The 17,512-nt window shown below is 36.4% G+C and overlaps 2 long non-coding RNA genes across 2 annotated transcripts in view; one reads left to right on the forward strand and one right to left on the reverse strand.

Moving 5' to 3' along the window:
• LOC144237402 (uncharacterized) overlaps positions 1–8,970 on the forward strand; it is a 256,172-nt gene extending 247,202 nt beyond the window's left edge. Inside the window, exon 5 of the long non-coding RNA XR_013336843.1 lies at positions 8,663–8,970. This is a non-coding gene — a long non-coding RNA (uncharacterized LOC144237402). The remainder of the gene's footprint in view (positions 1–8,662) is intronic.
• The window catches only part of LOC144237401 (uncharacterized), a 43,320-nt gene continuing 26,396 nt past the window's right edge, over positions 589–17,512 (reverse strand). Inside the window, exon 3 of the long non-coding RNA XR_013336842.1 lies at positions 589–1,060. This is a non-coding gene — a long non-coding RNA (uncharacterized LOC144237401). The remainder of the gene's footprint in view (positions 1,061–17,512) is intronic.

The raw sequence follows: 17,512 nt of genomic DNA on the forward strand, positions 1-17,512 counted from the left end.
CTGATAACCCATGGTTCCTATGGCAGTTATTCAAGCTGGCCACTGTAATGTAGAAATCACCAAAGTAGCATGACTGTGGTTCAATAAAATTTGATTCTAAAAAACAACAATTGACCAATTTACATCATTGAACCATTTTGATATTATTGAGTCACATAACATATATAATTCCTGGGGCTCCTCCTGCATATTAATTTGAAATTATTTGAGATGATAAATGTCCTTATTATTGAAGCCAGTTTTAATAAAAGGATTTTTTAAAATATTACTTAATTAAATTATTAATAATTTATTAAATTAAATTATTATTGAAACCAAATTGGCTTGATTGAATAAAGGACTGCCTTTATGCATCTAATTGCTTATAATATTCATAAAACTCTTGTAAAGATAGTATTCTTAGATTCACTTTTAAGATTAAAATATAGAACCAAAGTTTCAGAGTTACTAATTGTCAAAAGCAGGATTTTGACCCAAATATGCCTGACCTTTCACTCTATGATGACCCAACCCTCAATTATCTATTCCTCAGCACTTAAAATAAGCGAGAGAACAACTGTAGCATCAGTTAAGTTCCAAAACCACATATCAAGCAGAGAGTGATTTTATTCAGGGAAGTACATGCTTACAAAAGGCTGGAGGAATCGATGTCAGTGATCTGCTCTTGCACTTTCAGTTTTAAGGTCATACCACTACACATGAAACCCAAATGACACACAACCGCTACTGCCAGTCTTGTAACTGTGGCCATCACAGCCTCCTCACACCAATGTCACTGATGACTGTTACATGACTGTCATGTTGATCCCTTACAACTGTCAGAATTTACCTGTCAGCTACTACATCTGCAAGAAAATGGCCCACGCCAAACTTCTGGCTTCTGAATCTCATTCAAGTGCATCTAAGTGATGCACTTAGCTGCAAAGGAGTCCAGAAAGTGTACTTTTTAACCTTTCAATTACTCCAAATAAGAGGGTCAAATGGAGATTCAGTAAGGCATCTTCTCAGAAGCTGCAGTGAAGCTTCTCCTCTGGATGGCTTGCAAGTGTATCTCCCACACCTAAGGAAGAATGAGGATTTCAAGACAGAGAGACAGAGAAAGAGAGGGAAAAAAAAAAATCTTGAAAGCACTATTTGTTCATCCCCAGCCCCATCAGCAGCTAAGCCTGAGCAATAACTTCATAGTAATTTTTCACTGTATATTTGAGGGAAAGTATTACATTCATTATTGGAATAAAAATGGTTCATGTGTATAAATCTTGCCCTTGGCAAAATAAATTATCCAAGCCCATTCCAATGGGAAAGACGGCAGGGCCATGATGCTAACAGCCAAGTTTCATAAATCGATAAGGGAAGCAGCTTGCTTTTAACCAAAAGAATTTATGTTTCATGGCTCAGTATTGGTGAGGTATTGATCTCCCAAATGAGACATTGTGGCTACTGTAAATAAATTAGATAGGTGTTTAATTGGCCTAAAAATATATCCTCAGTTATTTAAAACATGTGGTACTTTATGCAGGAAGACATTTCAATGATGCTGTGGGGAAGGGCAGAACTGACATCTAGTACAAAGAACAGTCTGGAAATTCATTTCCAAACTCTTTACTTAGCATAGTACATATTTTGGGGTAAGAAACTCCACTTCTCTCCATCTCAATTTCCACATCCCTGAAATTTGGGGATAATAACATGGGAGGATTAATGAGAAAATGTGTGTGAAATGATTTGTGCATCTTGAAGAGAACTATACTATATATGCAGGAATATTGTTATTTATGATGAGATGGTGTCAGATGCATAAATTTGGGTTCTTTGAATTATTGGCATACAGGAAAACAGGAAATCTAGGTCAACGGAGACCTTTTTCTCAGACTGCCTCTTCTATGAATAAAACACAAAGGAAACTTTTCTAACTTTCTCGGGAAAAAAATTGTCAACTTCTACAATTATTTCAATAAATAATCTTCCTCCAAGAGGATGCAGTTTTAAGGCAGGTACAGTGTTCTTTTAAAAAGAGGTTTGTAGGTCTCACTTTCTTACATTTCTAAGGTATCCTCTGAGAATAAGAGCTGTATGTATGTAGTATTAAACAAGCTTCAGGACTGTGCACAGAATTCACTCCCGTGTATCTTATTTTAATCTTATTTTACCAAATTTTCCATGAGCTGAAAAAAAATCATCCATAAATTTCAAATCCAGTAAGATTTCCACTTGCCCTGGGAATTAGAAAGATGAACTGAGTTTTGTATGAAATCATATTACAGCAAACACATACACACACACACACACACACAAACAAAATAGTTACTGGTTTACTATGCATGCCTGTTGATCTATAAAATGAAACCATGATTTAATTTTTTTTCTAAATTTAAAAGAACATGCCATTTCTGTATCTTCGTTTTTACAAAATACAGATCTAATAGAGTCTTTTCGAGACATAGACCCTATCTAATAAAGTATGACTAACATGAATTTTGAAAATCACTCTATTTGATATGTCAGGAGAGAATGATTTACTAGCAGATTTGATCTGTAAAAGGCATGTGAGTTCTAGAACAATGGGTATTTGGGACATTGTAAAAACAGCTTTAACTTCCTTTCTAGGATAGGTTATATAAAATAACAACTCTGCCCAGTTGTGCAAGGGATCTGAGCCCAGAGGGGAGAAGAATCTGGACTGCCTCCTGGTATATTTTCTCCTCAGAATGCTTGTGTTCATTCACCATATGTTGACCAGCCACCCGTAATGACATTTGTCAACATCACTTTAAAAACTTAAGTGTAAGGGCGCCTGGGTGGCTCAGTCGGTTAGGCATCTGACTTCGGCTCAGGTCATAAACTCACAGTCTGTGGGTTCGAGCCCTGTGTTGGGCTCTGTGCTGACAGCTTAGAGCCTGGAGCCTGTTTCAGATTCTGTGTCTCCCCCCTCTCTCTGCCTCTCCCCTGCTTGCTCTCTGTCTCTCAAAATAAAGACACATTTAAAAAAAAAAAAGACTTAAGTGTAGAAAGGTAGACAGTCAGGGGAGAATAGGAACAAAATACTTGAGCATTTCTGCCTACCCTTCCCTGAAAGCATGGACTACATGTCATCTCTCGATAATATAGATACTAATCGTCAAGCAACAGCTCTGTGGTAGATTCTGCGAGTTTGGGCAGGGTTGAGGGAAGATATACAAAGATGTATTAGCTACATGTAAATGCTTAAAATCCAGTTGGCAAGTCAACACACAAAATAGTAAACCTCAAATGCATAACCAGTGAATGACACTCTAGCAGGTGTCATTGGAAATGTGGTCTGGGTGTTGGTAAAAGCAAAACAAACAACAAAACACACACACACACACACACACACACACACACACAACCAGGAGAAAGGAAGAGCCACTGCTTGCCAGCAAAACCACAGGGGAAAGACATCTGACATAAGGAGGAAAAAAAGAGAAAAGTATAACACTAAGCAAAACATATGGTCTATTCCACCCCTTATAAAGTAGAAGGTTTCTGAACATGCCTTCCAGTCTTTGAAAGTCAGTGAATGAAGACAATCTGCTGCTAAAGACAAGAGTTAGAAAGGAGAGAAGGGACCACCCAACCAATGAGAGGAATGGAGCAGACTCTATTCTGGGAATGAGGACTGCCTGCCTCTCTGGCAAAGAAGCACAAGTGAGATTCCCATTTAACTCCATCTTGAAAAAATAAACTGTCACAAAGCTAGTAATTTCCCAGTGCAAGCATGATGGGACAGTGTGACTTCCTATTAGGAAGCACTGAGCTATGTTAATCTTCTGTTTTTTAGAAAGAATTAAGTGTGTTAATATAATATAATATGCAGAGAGTGCTCATAAAACTTTTGTGTGTGGAAGGACATCACTTCATTCAATGAAAAAAAAATTTCTGAACACAACATATTGTAATGAAATAAGCATATTCATAAAATATTAACCCTGAAACATCAACCAGCCACACCAGAGAGGCAGATGGCCCATAAGCTACTTTCTCCTAGAATATCACACTGTAGACCAATGAGGGTTATGAGCTCAAAGAAGAGAGATTCCTGTGTTTGGAGAGGTCGTATGGGCTTTGCGGACAAGGCACGAAAGTCGCTGGTCTTTTAGGGAAAAACAGGCATGAAGAAAGTAAAAGAGGACATTTGAGAGACTGTGGTTGGAAGGGTACCAGTAAATCTCAAACTCTGGAAAGAGCTCAGGCAAAGTCTCCAATGTTCTTCATGATGCTCAGGAGAATGCTGATGCATGATTTGCACATAAAATATTGAGCTTTAAAAAAAAATTGTATTGAATTCCCTAGCCATTTGTTGAATGCAGTATGGCACACTAATATGACAGAGGGGACATAAAACAAACAAATAAACAAACTCTACACAGATGCCTAAGGGAGAGGATGAACAACCACACAGAACTTCAAAAACAGGAAAACTCTCTCTCCCAATGTATGCAAATGTGTACTTTCTGGGCAGGGCCAGGATTACAATCAAGCAGAGCCCAATATTGGAGAGGGCTCTATTCCCACCACCACCTAAGAACTACATCAACAAACAGGCAAGCTGACTTGAAGACTGAAATCACATATTCTTTTGGCTTAAATGTTGTCTTCTCTCAAACAGCAACTCATCCCCCCCAAAATCATGCAATAACCTTATGTGACATTTATGCTTTAAAGAGAATGAATTCATCATAGTCTTTCTTAATATAGAGCTTTGATGGGTCAAAAGGTAGAGAGGGCGCCTAGGGAAAGGCAGCACGGCTTAGGGAAGGCATTTAAAATAAAGTGGAGGGAGATGCTTACAATAGCTTTCTTCCCAATTATCATGACCTTTAAGAGTCTGACTACACAGCCAGGAAACAGAAAGCCCTATTCCTTGATCAAAAATGTTGCCATTTGGCCTTTTACAATAGAAACGCATTTACCTTGTCCAAAGTATTCTTTTTGGTATGTAATGATGTATTTAAATACTCCTCTAATGGTAGTGATTTAGTTTGCTTCCAATCATTTTCTATAACCGAAATATTACATGAAAATTCTTATATGCTTGCATTTTTATAAATTGTTTCTGAAAGAAAAAAATCAAGTGGAGTTACTGATTTAAAGAGTACTATGTATAATTTTAGTATATCAACTCATATTGCTCTCCTTAGAAATCATACCAGTAGATTGTCCCACCTGCTATGTGTAAGAAGCCTGTGTTCCTACACTCTTGCCCACAATACCGTGTTATCAAACTTGTTGATCTTTGTCACTGTGATAGGCAAATTTTTTTTCATTGCTTTTTATAACAGTTTTTCTGGGTAGAAGCCTTAGGGATCATATTTTCTTTTCTTTAGAGGTTATGGTCATTGTTTCTACTAACTCCAGCATTTTGTCACTGTGTAGCTAATGAGGCTACCCTGATGTTTTCTACTAGAGGACTTTAACTTTTTTTCTGGTTGGGGGACCTATCATTATCTTTCAAATCCAGTAACTATAATAAAATATGCTGTGTTGTGTACTCTGTGTTGATCTTTTTCTGTGATATAATATGTCCTTTTAAAATACAACTGTAAATTTTTTTTCGATTTAAGGAAGTTTTCTTGATTTATATTCTTAAATGCATTTTCAGTTCTATGCTTTCAGTTATCTTTGAGGGGATATGATTTTTTTTAATTTCATTATAATTTTCTCTCTTTTTTAAAGTCCTGCTCACTTCCATTTGATTTGCTTGCTTTGTATCACTCACGTCATCTGCATCCTTTGGTATTATTTATTGTTATTTCAATAGTGTCTACTTTTTGTATGCATGTGTGTGCTACTTCATCTTGTTTGGTGTGATTATTTATTATTTGTAATCTTCTATTTCTTTTTTGACCCTGCCAGCTCATATTTCTTTCTATAGTCTTTCCATGTCTTTCCTAAACTCTTGTAGATCTTCTTTGTGCTTTTGTTTTATGAAAATAGTTGCTTCAAGTCCTATTTCAATCTCATATGATGTATATAGTAACAACTTTTGATGTTCTATGAAAAGTAGTTTTGTTTTACAAAGTGTTGTATATCTGCCTTTGTTTTTTATGTTCTCTTCCTTCTTTTTTTAAATTTTTAAATGTTTTATTTATTTCTGAGAGAGAGAGAGAGAGAGGCAAAGACAGTGTGAGCAGGGGAGGGTCAGAGAGAGAGGGAGACACAGAATCCGAAACAGGCTCCAGGCTCTAAGCTAGCTGTCAGCACAGAGCCCGATGCAGGGCTTGAACCCACGAACTGTGAGATCATGACCTGAGCCAAAGTCAGGTGCCTAAGTGACTGAGCCACCCAGGCGCCCCTCTTCATTCTTTTTTTAAATAGTATCTTTGCATAAATACTATTCAAAATATTTTTTTAATTCATCTTTTTTCATTTTGGCTAAAAACCCTGGATCAGCTCTTTTCAGAATATATAGAGAGGGGACAGAGTCATGTCCCAGCCTAGGAAGACAGAATTATATGTCTTTCAGCCTCACGTCTCCCTAGTCTGCCAAAACCAGTTCTGCAGAGCTGATCACAATGTACACTTTCCTTATAACCTCTACCCTATCGACATCCTGCTACCTGCAAATGCAGCTTGTCTGTGAAAATTCTCCAAGCAGCTTTTCTCTTCTTCTCCTCAGAACCAACTCCACGGAAGTTCCCACCAATGGTCCATAAGCCCTGGTTATGTTGTTGCAAAGAAAAAAACCTTATTTTTGCAATGGAGTGTGCTATTTAAGGTAGAAAGGCATATTTTACCCATATTTTCCAAGATCTGACATCATGGACATTCTTTTCCTGCATATTTTTTTCCACTCCTGTTCAAGTTTACTGATTTGGGCAGCCCCTCCTCCTATTTTGTTGTTCAAGAATATAGTAATTTGCTTGTTTTAACAACAAAAACAACAAAAATGAATTTGCATTTTTGTTTCTTATTTTTCTGATTTATTTTCCATATTTGAGAGAATAAGTGGGAAATGTGACTATAATTAGCCATATTAAAACTAGAAGCTTTTTTCAACGCCCTTTTTTAACAATTTTTTTTAATGATTTTAATTTATTTCTGAGACAGAGAGAGACAGTGTGAGCAGTAGAGGGTCAGAGAGAGAGGGAGACACAAAATCTGAAACAGGCTCCAGGCTCTGAGCTATCAGCACAGAGCCCAACACGGGGCTCGAACCCACTAACTGACCTGAACCAAAGTCAGATGCTTAAGTGACTGAGTCACTGAGGCGCCCCTTCAACGTCCTTTTAAAGGGAATGTCTGTGACTCTATTTTGCTTATTTTATTGGAATTGTTCTATTAAGGTTATCTGCTCTTCTCGACTCAGTTTTAGTAATTTATATTTTTATAGAAACTATGCACTTTATCTGGATTTTACATTTTAAAAATATATGTATTATTTTACATATACATAATGCCATTCTTTTCTGTGAAAAGAAAATATTCTCCTTGTTTGTAATTATATCCCCTTATCTTCTTTCCCTCAAGTGATTTACCAAGTAAGTTGGGATGGGTCTTTTCAAATAACTATGTACATTTTGAATAATGTTCATTATTTTTTCTTTAAAAATTATTTCATTTTACTTGCATTTTGCTTATCCTGTTTATAGACTTTGAGTATAATGCTTTATTTTAAACTATGTCATTTTCTGATAAGTATTTTGGCTTTCTAAAATTAATTCTGAATACTGCTTTTATTGTAGCTAATAAGAATTGCTAAACAGTATGCTCACTGATTTTAAAGGAGTTTCTAATATGGATTTGGATCATTAAAATTGGTCTTAGAAACCAACAAAGAATTGTAACAGTTACGTATCAAGAACAAATTATAACAGTCATGTGTTTTTAAAAATTTCTTTCTGAATATATTTAGTTGGGTATTATTTTATTGCTCAGTTTTTAATTTATTGCATTGGGTTTAAAGATATCGCCTGAATGATACTTATTTTTTTATTTTTGTGTATTTATTTTTGTTTTTTAATTTATTGAGATGCTAATTAATGACTGATGCATGGCAAATTATTTGCAGATTTTTCAATACCATTAGAACACAATACGTATTCTTAATTTGGGTTACATACTCCTGTGACTAGTAAATAAATGTTAAAATGAAGGTTTTTAAATCTCCTATACCTCATTAATTTCCAAAAAATAAGAATTAAAGTGCTATAGGATATTAAAGGGCAATTGAAAGAATGAAGGGATCTTTGTGTTCTGACAAGAAAAATCTTCAAGATACGTTAAGCATTAAGACCAAGTTGTTGAATGCCCCCAACAAGTCCTACTCAGACGTTACCTTCAGTGGAGCTGCTTGACCATTCTGTTTAAGATTGCAATACTCTTCATCACTACACACACAGCAAGTTCTCACCCCTTAACTCTCCTCTGCTTTTCCACAACATTACCATATTCTAAGACATTAAATGATTTTTCTTTGAGAGGGAGGTGGGGGAAGGGGCAGAGGTAGAGGATGATAGAGAATCTTAGCAGGCTCCATGCCCAGTGCAAGCCCAGTTCGAGGTTTGATACCACGATTATGAGATCATGACCTGAGCTTAAATCAAGAACTGGACTCAACCAACTGAGCCACCCAGGCACCCCCAATGGTTTTAAAATGGTTTTAATCTTATGTTGTTGTTAATTGTATCTTTTTCTCCACTAGAATGGAAGCTTCACAAGCCCAGTGATCTCTGCTTGCCTTGGTGACTGATGGCACCTACTAAATGTGGATGTTCCCAGTTATGTATTGAAAAAAATATGTATATATATTATTCTACTTCATAATACTTTCAAAACTATTTTGAAAACACATATATGCAAATGATTATAAAAGATCAAGAAGTACACTCATGGAATTGAATGTTTGATTTTAGTGTGGGACTGAAAAATTGGGGTGGCTTTTTACTCTTTACCGGACATATTTCCACATTGAATATCTTTTATAATTAAAAGTATGCCTTATGCATATATTTACAATGTTAAAATTTTATTTGAAATGATACAATCAGAGTAAATAAAATATTTTGATAGGGAAGAGTAATGGATGAAGACTATCCTTACCATATATGAAAGTATACCATAAAGTTCCAGTCACAGAATGGTAATGATAAAAGAATATGCCTAAAAATCTTGGAACAGGTATCTGATAGAGATTACTTAGTACAAACAAGAAAGTACTACATAGTAAAGAAGACATTTCTTTTTTTAAATGTTTTTAATGTTTATTTTGAGGGAGAGAGAGACAGAACGTGGGGGGGGGGGAGGGGCAGAGAGAGTGGGAGACACAGAATCTGAAGCAGGCTCCAGGCTCTGAGTTGTGTACACAGAGCCCAACACGGGGCTCGAACTCATGAACCACACAAGATCATGACCTGAGCTGAAGTTCAATGCTTAACTGACTGAGTCACCCAGGCACCCCAAGAAGACATTTCAAGTCAGGGGGAAAAAGAAAAGTATGTAAATAATTATTGAGCTACTGGGGGGGAGGGATAAAACAATGTAAATGTTCACCTTACATCAAAAAGGGATATATAAATAGATTTGAGGATATAGAAGCATTATATTACTCATTGTAGAAAATACCATAAGTAAAATAAAAAGTCCAGTACCACTGTGAGAAAAATTTTGAACAAATATAAGATATATCATATTGGATTAGGATTCTTAATTAAGTCAAAGTCCTACATAACCAAAAGAAAAACACTAAAACCTACTAAATGAACCAAGCTCTTAAATATGTAAGACTAAGGGGCATCTGGGTGACTCACTCAGTTAAGTGTCTGACTTCGACTCAGGTAGTGATCTCACAGTTCATGGGTTGAGCCCCACACGGGGCTTTCTGCTGTCAGCACAGAGCCCATTACAGATCCTCTGTCCCTCCTCTGCTCATTCGCTCTCTCCTTTCTCAAAAGAAATAAACTTAAAAAAAAAAGAAAATAAATATGTAATACTGATTCAACCATAAGCCACCAGTTTGTTTCTCTGCCTTAATGGACAAATATGGCACTTGAGATACTTTATATTGAGTGACCCTAAGAACAGGCTATGTAATCCACAAACAGAAGACTTAGAGAAATTTCAAAAGGCTTTAAAATTACAGGAGCACTGGTCTTTGCACAAACTGAGACCTCCCACATTTTTTTGTTGTTGTTGTTTAAACACAAATCCAGGATGCTGGTTCAACAACAAATCTGTACAAAGTAAACTGGGACAAGAGGTTATTTAATTGCCCAGAACAGGAAGAATCTGTCTCTCTATCATCCCTGTCAATAATAATTAGCCCTTTCTGGAAAGAGTGTTGCAGATACACAGTTGAAATGATCCTTAAAGGGGGGACATAATTTGGCTTACAGAAATCCATTACCAGCAAATAACTGCCGTGCAGGAAAAATACCACAAAGCATCACACTTGGAAGTGATAATCACAGTAAGTAGCATCCTGAGCCTAGACTGGGTCTTATATAAGAAGCTCTCATATTGCCAATTAAACAGTATTTTCTCAGTGTGATGACATTTTGAAATGGCTAAATACAAAATTGGGAGGAGAAAAGGGATTGTTCTCAGTCACCTCTCTGTGTCCCTCCCCTGCCTCTACAGCCCCCTCAACAAAATTACACAAGAGAAAATCCAACAATCTTGCAACAGTGATTTTCCTGGCTCAGTTTCAGAAGAGACCTGGAAATAATGTAGAATCAGTTTATAAACCAGACAGGGCCTGGCCTGCTGTGTCAACATAGAAAATCAATCCAGGAGTCCCAACCCTGCTTTGTGGCCTTTAGGGCTGCTTCAGAAATCAATCCCAGAGAAGAATAAAAGGGCAGTGCCACGAGGTTCGGGAACACACACCTCAAATCGACAGCTGCAGAGCCTGATTCCCCGGGAGACCACACTTTGAGTGTTGACTGTGGATTCGCGAGGGAGAGCTGCCCTGGCCGAGCACACATGCTCATTTGAGGGGATGCCATTTTTTTTTTCATGCAAACATTCCCAAGGACTTCATGGGTTAGGGACTGAGCTAAGGCATTACATGAATGATCTCAATCCTCACACTGGACCTATGAGGTGAATGCTACCATCATGCCCCTTTAGGAAAGGAATAAAGACACTTAGAGTAAGCCAGTTGGCCAAAGTACTGATCTAATAAGTGAAGTCAGCTCTTTTTATCATAAATATTTAGAAAATAAAAACTTTTTCTGGTATCTTTGTATTCATTTGTTAGGACAGTCATAATAAAGTACTGCAGATGGGGTGGTTTAAATAACAAAAATTTATGGTCTCAATGTTTTGGAGACTGAAGTCCAAGATAAAGGTGTTAGTAGGGTTGGTTTCTCTGAGGATTCTCCCCTTGCCTTAGAGATGGCCCTATAATCTCTCTGTTTGCACATGACTGTTCTTTCATGCTTCTCTGTGTCCTAATCTGCTTTCTTTCTAAAGACACCAGGCATAACCTTAATTACCTCTTTAAAAGCCCTGTGTCCAAATACAGTCACATTCTGAGGTACTCAGAGTTAAGACCTTCGACATACAGATGTTGGAGGAGAACACAATTCAGCCCATAAATATCTTTATTACTGCCATTTTTACAGATCCATCATTTAATCTTTTATAAAATAATGACCACAATGTGTAAATCTAACTATTTGCTTATCCCATAAAAATTATCTGACTTTTGGTTGGAAAAAACCAACAATACACTAACTGGTCTCGTTTAGCCTGTATTCCACATTCAAAGTAGTTGGAGTGACCAAAAGTGCATGTAGTAACTATCTATCCAGTGACTCGCAAACTTCAGTGTGCATCAGAACCCCTGGGAGACTTGCTGGTCACCCCAGAGCTCCTTATTCAATAGGCCTGAAGTCACCCCTGAGAATTTGCACACTTAACAAGTTCCCAGGTGCTGCTGCTGCAGTCTGGGGAACTATCCTTAGAATACCTGTTCTACTTCATCCCCGTAGGTGACTCTTCCGAACCTACTTTTTTTTTTCTTTGAACCTCAAATACCTGCTTTTCCATTGTCATTCTCAGCTCATCATTCTTCCTCCTTCACTGAGAGAGAACTTGCTCAGACCCCCACGGGGTCCCCAGTGGACCCTCTCAACGTCCTCCGCGCACTGGCACCTATACTCTGCCTTTCTGACTGTTTTGAAGGATGAATTTTCTGCAGTCTTTCTAAAGCCAATCCTTCCACATGTATACTAGATCCCAGGCCCTGTGACCCGTTCAAAGGCATTGGTCCATTTATTTTTCCTGTCTTAGCACATAAGGATGCTATTAATTCTCCTACCTTAAGAGTATAAAACTGGAGCCCCTGGCTGGCTCAGTCAGTTAAGGGTCTCACTTCAGTTCATCTCATGGTCTCAGGGTTCATGGGTTCGAGCCCTATGTCAAGCTCTGTGCTGACAGCTTGGAGCCTGAACCCTGCTTCAGATTCTGTGTCTCCCTCTTTCTCTGTCCCTCCCCGACTTGAGTTCACTCTCTCTCTCTCTCTCTGTCTCTCTCTCTTTCTCTCTCTCTCTCAAAATAAATAAATAAAGATTTTTAAAAAATAAAGATTAAAAAAAAGCTGGTCTGAGGGTTGTGGGTTATCATTAAGCTGATTAAAAATAAAGATTAAAAAAGCTAAAATTAAACCGAAGTCATACCTGTTACTGGACTCACCCTTCCTATTACTTATCATTCTATTTCTTCTAGCCTTTGCAAAAAGAAGAACAGAAACCTGAAAAGGGGGGTCGAGACTCAATCTATCCAGTTTTTCTTATAATCCAACTGTAATCAGGCCTTAACTCCCATTACTTCACCAAAACTTACTATGATTAAGGCCACAGATAACCTCTAGGTTGCTAAATTTTATGATGTATATTCCTTACTGATACACATCTTTCGGTTTCTAGGGCATTATACTTAACTTGTAGAGGACTTATTATTGTTATTTTAAATATATTAATGAATAATTTTTAAACTGTTCCTAGTTTTTATTCCAATGTAGATAGCTGTGATCCACATATGGAAAATAATAATAATAATAATGTCTTTGAGGCCTTCAGTGTTTTTTTTTCAACTGTAAAGAAGTCAGTACCAGAAGTTTGAGAAGCGCTACAATCCCATGATGCTCCTGGCTGTTGAGTATTCACTGGTTTAGTGCCTTCCACACCACTACGTATCCAGTACTTACATAGAATTTTGGCAAAAAGTGGGTTGTATGTTGTTGACACATAGATAACAAGGCTGTGATTTTCAGAAAAGCACACCATACATAAGAGACACAAATCTCTTTAATGTGGGTAAGGTTACTTTTGTCCTCATGGAGGAAGGAGCATCACAGAGAAGGAATAAAGCTTCCAGGGTCACAAGCCCTACAGGATTCTCAGCTGCCAAGTGTAAGGGCCCACTGGGTTCTTTGGAAGGAGTTTCTTTGCCAGTGTAAACCATTTGGGGACTTCATTACAGCCGTGCCTACTCACCAAAGGCAAGGAACCAGCAACCTGCTGAAGGGTTTATTGAAAGTGTGGGTAATCAGAGTTTTTGCTCCCATGCTAATAAACCCCTGCAGCAGGCCTGAACTTTAAGCCTGAAGTATGTTCTTCTACATTAGAAGCTCTATATATACTCATTGATATTGATTAATTGGTTGATAAATAACAAAAATTATAAACCAGGGAGAAATACCATATATTAAAACATCACACCTGTAAATATACTGAAAGACATCATTTGGTTTTGAATGAAATTTGTAAGTCTATATAATATTAAGAATGGATCATTTGAGATAAATTATAGCCCAATAATTTTAAAAAATCACCACAATGGCAAAAGCTATAACATTATGTAATTCACATTGGCAGGTATCCCATATCTCTTGAATTATTATAAACCAGGACACAAAAAGCTCAGGTATTTAAAAAGATGATTAAGTGATTCAAAAACAGTATTATTTCAATTATACAAATAAAGGCTGACAAGAATTGTACAGAAAGCTGAAGAAAGTGTGGTACATTATCACAGCAGAATCCTGTGTTGCCTTCCTTTAAAGAAAAAAAGATTACTGATACCTAAGTTGTATTAAAATATTGTACACACACACACACACACACACACACACAACTTGGACAATGCATGAAACATATTTTTAGTGTTTTCCCCCTGAGTTTCAAAATACAATTCAGCTATTGTTTTTTCTCCAGGATGCCAAAAAAATATTACTATTTACAAATTAGGCAAATAACATTAAGAGAAGAAAATATGTTTATTTTTATTTTCTCTGCCATTAAAGTTCTGTTAACATTAGCAGGGAATAATCCATTAATACATAGCAAGCACTATGCCCTAAGAGTTTTACTATTCTACATCATCCTAAACAGGGAAATTATAATAATTCTTTTAACTATCCACCTTTTATTTTCCCCCTTTTTAAAAATATATCACTGTGAAACATATATATATATGTTTAATTATATATATATATACATATATTTTTCAGTGTGAGGTTTTCAGAGTCACAATATTGCAATCATTCTTTCTGAATCCAAAACACCGTTTGCCTATGTAAAGAAACTCCGAGTTAGAGACATTATCTTAGAGAAATAGTGGAATACTCTTTCTATTAGATAAAGAAATCAATTCCTGTGGTCTTATCTAGCACCTATGTATAAATCATCTTTTCAGTCTGTATCACATTTATAATCTTTCCACTACATAGTACAGCTGTGTAAGGGTAGAGGCTGTGACTTCTCAGACTAGGACCCAGCCATTACCTGGTTCAAAATAAGATCAAGAAGCGTTTGCTAAGTTGCAAAATTAGATGTTACCATTTGAATCATCATCACACGCCATAAATTCAATTTTCTTCTACCATTGTTACCTATTTTTGTTGACTGCTTCATCATCTATCCATTTGTCAAAACCAAAAATGTTGGCTTCAGTGACTGCAAACCCTCTCACTCTGAACTTCATATCCAATTAATTACCAAGTGTTACAGACTCTGCAGATGCTCTATTAGTACACAAATTTGGGTTTTGTGTTACCAGAATATTCCTTTTGATGCATTTATTTTCCCTAGTGTAATGTCTTCTCCAGCCCATTTCATTGTAAAGTTGGCAGTAGTTGCTTTCTAAAAAGGAGTTTAACTAATATGCTAAGAAAGGAGGAAAAGGAGAATCATAAGATGCTCAATTAAAACCATAACAGCAGAAAAAGAGTGGAAGACAAAGAATAAGGACAACAAATAGAAAACAATAACAAATATAGTAGATATTAATCCAACTATATTGATAATTACTTTCAACATCAAAGGTCTAATGCACCAATTAAAAGAGATTTCTGGGATGCATGGGTGGCTCAGTCAGTTGAGCATCCAACTTTGGCTCAGGTCAGGATCTTGCGGTTTGTAGGTTCAAGCTCAGAGTCAGGCTCTGTGTTAGCAGCTGGGAGCCCGGAGCCTGTTTCGGATTCTGTGCCTCCCTCTCCCTCTACCCCTCCCTCACACTCATTCTCGTGCTCTCGCTCTCACTCTCTCTCTCTCTCTCTCTGTCTTCCTCAAATGAATAAACATTAGGTAAAAGAAAATTTAAATAAATATAAAAAAGAGATTGTCAGAGTGGATCAAAACACAAGATCCAGCTAGATGTTGTCTACAAGAAATCTACTTTAAATACAATGACACATATCAATTAAAAGTAAATGGATGGAAAAGTATATGCCATGCTAACATTAATCAAAAGAAAGTAGGAATTAGCTATATCAATTTCAGACAGTAGATTTCAAAGCAAGGAACATTATCAAGGATAATAAAGGGCATTGCATAATGACAAGGGGTCAATTGTCTCAAAAGATACAACAATTCTTAGCAGAGGAGCACTTAATCACACAGCATCAAACTACATAAGGCAAAAACTGATAGAACTGCAAGGAGGAATAAACTATTATCATAGTTGGGGACTGCAATACCCCTCTCTCAGAAATGGACAGATCCAGAAGGCATAAAATCCATACGAATAGAGTTGAACTCAACAACAGCATTGAGCAACTAGATATAATTGACGTTATGAACAACTACATCTAACAGCAACAGAGTACACATTTTTCTCAAGTTCACATGAAACATTCACTGAGAGACCGCACTAGGGCCATAAACACATCTTAAGTTTAAAAGAACAGAGAGGTGCCTGGGTAGCTAAGTCGATTAAGCTTCTGACTTTGGGTCAAGGTCATGATATCATAGTTGATGAGTTCAAAGCCCCAAGTCAGGCTCTGTGCTGGAACCTGCTTCAGATTCTGTGTCTCCCTCTCTTTCTTTGTCCCTCCACTGCTCAGGTTCCATCTCTCTCTCTCTCTCTCTCTCTCTCTCTCAAAAATAAACATAAAAATATAAAAATAAAAGAACAGAAACTATCCAGTGTCTGCTTTCAAACCACAAAGGAATTGAACTAGAAATCAGTAACAGAAAGATAATGGAAAAATCCCAAAATACAAAGAAATTAAACAACATACTTGTAAATATAATACATGGGTCAAAGAAAAAAGTCTTGTAGAAATTTAAAATGTTTTGAAGTAAATGAAAACAACTTATCAAAATTTGCGGGATGTAGCAAATGTGATACATACAGAGAAATTTATAGTGTTGAATGTATGTATTAGAAAAGAAGAAAGATCTAAAATCAGTAATTTAAGTTAAAACTAGAAAAAGAAGAGCAAACTAAGCAGAAGAACAAAATAATAATTAGAGCAGACATTAATAAAATTGAAAAAGGAAATAGAGAAAATCAGTAAAACCAAATGTTAGTTCTTTGAAAAGATCATTAAAATCAGTAAGTGTCTAGCGAGACTAAGAAAAAGAGAGAACACAAGTTACTAATATAAAAAATGAGTGGACATCACTACAAATTCCACAAACATTAAAAGGATATTAAAGGAATACTGTGAACAACTCTATGCCCACAAATTTGATAACAGATGAAATTCACCAATTCCTTGAAAGACACAATTTACAAAAACTCACATAAGAAGAAATAAATGATCTGAATGAACCTATATATGTTAAAGAAATTGAATCAGAAATTAATAACCTTCCAAATCAGAAAGCACCAGGTCCAAACATTTAAGGAAGAAATGATTTCAATTCTCTATAATCTCTTTTAGAAGATTAAAGCAGAGGAAATACTTATTAACTCATCCTGTGAGGCCGGCAATACCCTAACACCAAAATAAGACAAAGGCATTACAAGAAAATAAAACTGTAGACCAATATCTCTCATGAATATAGATGCAGAAATCTTCAATAAAATCTAATCCTCCAAAAAGTATAAAAAGAATTATCAATTACAGCCAAGTGGGATCTCACCAGAATAATATATAGAAATGTCAAATAAGCAAATAAAAGATGATCTACCTCATAAGTCATCAGGGAAATGCAAATTAAAGCAACTGAGATTCTACCATGTACCTTTAGAATAGCCAAAATCTAGACCACTGACAATACTAAATAGTAACAAGAATGTGGAACAAGAACTCTCATTT

The sequence above is a fragment of the Crocuta crocuta genome, unplaced genomic scaffold (assembly GCF_008692635.1).
Source record: "Crocuta crocuta isolate KB4526 unplaced genomic scaffold, BGI_CrCroc_1.0 scaffold125, whole genome shotgun sequence".
In the NCBI taxonomy this organism is placed as follows: domain Eukaryota; kingdom Metazoa; phylum Chordata; class Mammalia; order Carnivora; family Hyaenidae; genus Crocuta; species Crocuta crocuta.